Below are 4,743 nucleotides of genomic sequence, written 5' to 3' on the forward strand. Positions count from 1 at the left end.
GAATGTTGAAGTCACTACCAATGATGTCTTCCTCCAGGATTCTTCCTTTCTGCAGGATGTATGTGAGGTCTGAGGAGAAAAGGTGATCATGGTGCGTGGTTGGCTGATAGTTGTCACCAATGAAGGTAAAGCCCCAACGGCATTGGGTACCATGACATGGGAAGAGGAAGGATTGAAAAGAGCGGTCCATCCATTGTACTGAGTCACGGACTTCTAGAAATATGGACTGCGAACGAGTTTCCCGGCAAATCGGCCGGCTCTTGGTCATGGCCACTCTGAGGCAATTTTCGAATTAAAGCAATAAAATAAGAAACTTAGGTCTCTTCAATTAACGGTAGGTCAATCTTAAAGCATTTACATGCAAAGTCGATCGTTTCAAAGTTATGTTGTCAAAAGCTTATGTAGCTGACCAAGAGCAGGCCGAAAATTCAAATTTTATGTAGTGTTTACTACATAACTTTGAACGTGTCTCCGGAGTTCCCTAAGCATAGGTTTAGGATCAAACTTGGCTGAGTTCATTTATTCAACAAGATCTTGTGGTCATATGAAGTGCTTATTTGGAATAAGATGAGCGGTTTAGGAGATAGGATATTTTCGCTTCCGTTTGCAGTCCATATCTCTAGAAGTCCGTGACTGAGTTTATCAGGTATGTCAGGGCTACTGATGGTGGGCGTTCCATCACTTACTGGTGTCACAGGTGAAAGCTATTGTTTCTCATTCAATTTCAATTGAATTTTAAAGGAGTGGAAAAGCGCACGTCCACCATTTAGGCCTTCAGCTGACGAAATGAGACATGAAAATTGGTCCCCAAAAACAAATAGATTTGTTTCAGGATTCAAACTGATTTCAGGATGAAAAAGCGATGATATTTTCATCCTGAGCAAACTAGGAGTCTGTCCTCAATTCTGAAACTGGATTCAATATCAAATTTCTCCGTAGTGTAAATGGCAACAAAAGTGCCAAAAAATAGCGAGAAAAGGTTGAGAAATCTATTGGGATCTTGCCGAATTCCAGTCTGTCCACCCACAGATCATATGAAATGACGAGATCTCGGATTGGAGTTTGGCCCAACCTCAGGCCAGAGAAATATGCACTTGGCGTCAGTGGATCTGTACACCAAAAAAGACAAGAGTGACTGGCTCATCACTTCTAACGACCTAGAATTGCGCCGTCAATGACAAGCTCACCCAAAATCCGACCACCCTGGCCAAAGAAAATGCGTGAGTCACTAGACACCTTGCTAGACACCAAAATGAATTTACCAGTTGATGAAGGCAAGCGATTCTTTTTCTTCACGATATGCCACGTCTCGACAGGTTTAGACATTCTATGGTCTGTGGTCCATCATCAGTGGCCTGTCCACTGGGAATGAAGTGCCGAAAAAGGTGATTTTCCAACGCCAAAACAATACGCATGTAAAGGGGGTTGGTGCTCGATTTATTAAAAAAGAGGATTTTAAGGACTTCACTAATGTCTGATTGCATTTCGCATGTGAAGCCCATTCTGTCTGTATCGCTATGTTCTATTCCCGGAATAGGGCAGAGCTCGTGGAGACATTTCAAAACATACAGTATTAGGTAACGTTCATGCCTACGCTGCCCGCTATTTAGTTCTAAGAATTGAAGCCGTTCCCGATAACTTAGGCAGTTCATCCCCGCGATAGATCTTGGAAAATATCTTGGCATTTTTTTAATTCTATTCCAACCCCGAGCCGTCATTGGTTCCCAAATTGGAAAAGCATATTCCAGATGCAGTTGGACAATTGATTGATGGAGTTTTCATTGTATATGCATCTATACACACTAAAGCATCGTCGCGAGAGAATCACACCCTAATCCCAAAGAGGGACCCATTTTTTATTTTATGTCCAGGTCATTTTGTAGGTGTGCTTGGTTCTTGGAATTTCGAAAAAGCTCTGGCTAAACATCATTAGCATAAAAAAATATTGAAGGCGGGAGGGAGAATAAATATAGAATATATGCTATGGAATGAGCAATACGAACAGGATGAGGCCCAGGAGAGTTCCTTGAGGTGCTCGAGACACCAATTGTCAAGTGCTGTCTCAGGAGCCATCAACTTGAACAGCTTGAGTGCCCTTCGTGAGGAAATCCCTGATCCAAGAGCACCGATTTCCTCTAACATCTATTTTGGTTGAAGAAGTTAGCAATAAAATGTAAACTAATGAAGTATGCAAATTTCAAAATGTCTAAATTCCAACAAAAGTGGTCAATGCCAACATGTTATCTTTTCGAAATAAACACGCCATTAGTTCAATCTCTGTTTACTGTTCATTTTGATTTTGCTGAATATTTGTTAAGATCCGTGATTTACTTGCAGGAACATTTTTATGTCTTTTTGTGATCACATTTCTCTCTGCACTTCTCAACGTTCTCAACCATGTTCAATCATTCCGAGCAGGGATGACACTTTGTCAGGCGTAATGCCAAATGAAACAAAACACAAACACTGAATATTATTAAAAAGGACAAATCAGCAAGCTGCAATAGCTTCAAATATTGAATTGGCATGCTTTATACATTGAAACCCAAAGGACTAGGTAATGTAGGCTATATGGTTTCATTAACTCCGTAAACATGAGTAGAAAAGTAAAATTGTGGGAACTATTCATAAATTACCGCCACGATAAGGTACTGGATGGATTTTTAAAACCGTAGCGAAATCACGTCATTCAAAAAATCATTGCCAAGGTATTTAGTTTATATGCAGGGATTGTAATAAGTGAACGTTTTTGGTACTTCTTTTGCAATTTTCTTGGCCACACTGAGCATGAGATTCATCCTCCAAACAAAATGATTCCATCCTGGATTGAATCCGGTTTAGGAATGGAAATGTGCCGATGTTTCAATCTTGAGGATTGAAGTAAGACTACTTCCATCCTCAAACCAGATTCAATCCTGGTTTTCCATCCTAGTCTAAATGCAGTTTTCTGCCTCGCTGAAAGGCACATACCAGTACAAAATTCGAAACCAGGGAGAACGTAGAACCTTGTGGGCCATTTTAATTCACGAAAAAGTTGCTTGGATTCCCCAGTACCTGTATTTATCTATAGCTTAAATTGGTTTCATGACCTCTCTGCGCAGGATAATNAATAGTTGTGGATGACTATTAGCCAGATTATAGGCGCCACTCACCACATACACCGGGGGGTTACTTCTTCAATTTGACTTACCAAAGTGGGGATGCCATCACAGTCAACAATGCGTGGGTTGTTCCATACAATCCAAAACTTCTATAGAAGTATAAATGTCACATGAATGTGGAAGTCGTACATACTGTGCTTTCAATTAAATACATCTTCAAATACATCACCAAAGGCCAAGACCGTATGAATATCCAAGTTAAACTTACAAACCCTCTCCTACGGATACAAACGTCCGGGCCATTCCTGTTCAACAGAGTTCCCTATTGAACAATCATCAACCAGGGGTCTTTGCCAATATCATGGCTGCTCAAGCACAAGGTCAAATCCCCCCACCCGCACAAGAAGCACCTCCCCCATGCACAACGTGGACGAAATACAAGAATACGTGGATGGCAGATACCTCAGCGCTGGCGAAGCAGCCTGGAAACTGTTGGGCTTCATCATCCATTGGAAATATCCCAATGTTGAACAATTGCCCGTTCATTTGCCCCTACAGCACCGTCATGTTATGGAGGAGGGTATTGACATCAACCCTGGTACGGTCAGAACTGCTGCCACAGTCTTGAATAAACTCACTGGATTCTTCCACCTCTGCAAAAATGACGTCGAGGCACACCATCTCACTTACCCACAAGTGGTTAAACAGTACTGTTGGAAAGCTGCAAGTAATGGTAAGGCAGCTCACTGGGCCAAACGACAACGGGGCACTAAAAATCAACAGGGACACATTGTTGCAAACACAGTGGGTAGGATTCCCATGGTACCCATAGCAAGGCCAGAGGTCTACCATTTGCGTCTCCTACTCTTCCACGTTCACGGACCAATATCTTACAAGTCCCTTTGCACCACAGCCGAAGGCCACGTGTTGCCCACTTCCCAGCAGGCATGCGTATATCGTGGTCTTATACCCAATGACGCCGTCTTCCATGAACTTTTGTGGGAGATTAAGGATTCCATGTTTGGTAGACATCTCCGCAAACTCTTTTGCACTCTTCTGGTTTACCACTCGCCATCGAGTGCCAGGGATCTCTGGGATGACCCAGAAATACAACGCTGCCTTGTTGAGGACTTCAGACGGCAATCACGTTCTCGCCAAGCCAATGACGCACATATCAACATGGCTTTGGCCGACATCAAAGACATTCTGGACACCATGGGTCGACACATCGAGGAGTTTGGTCTACCACTCCCAGACAACATTGCCATTGCCGAGCGCATACCTCTACTCATCCAGGAGGAGCTCGACCATAACACACATACTCTTCAGTTGGAGGTAGCTGCAAAGTACCCCTCACTCAACCACGAACAGAAGCTGGTGTTTGACACCATTCTGGAATCTGTCCAAGCCCAAGACGGACGCATATTTTGTCTCAATGCGGCGAGGAATCTTTGGCATGATGCTCAACCTTTATTGAATCTCCTGTTACTCCTCTACCTGGAACGTACCAATCGCCGTTGAGTCAGGAATTTATCCTCTCTGTTATGATTGCATCAAAATTGAGGCTCAAGCCGAGTGAAAAGGGAAATTTTCCCCTCTTTGAATAAAGTGGCCTCAACATTACTCCACGCACACGCCAGCT

This window comes from Tigriopus californicus, chromosome 3, assembly GCF_007210705.1.
Source record: "Tigriopus californicus strain San Diego chromosome 3, Tcal_SD_v2.1, whole genome shotgun sequence".
Taxonomy (NCBI): domain Eukaryota; kingdom Metazoa; phylum Arthropoda; class Copepoda; order Harpacticoida; family Harpacticidae; genus Tigriopus; species Tigriopus californicus.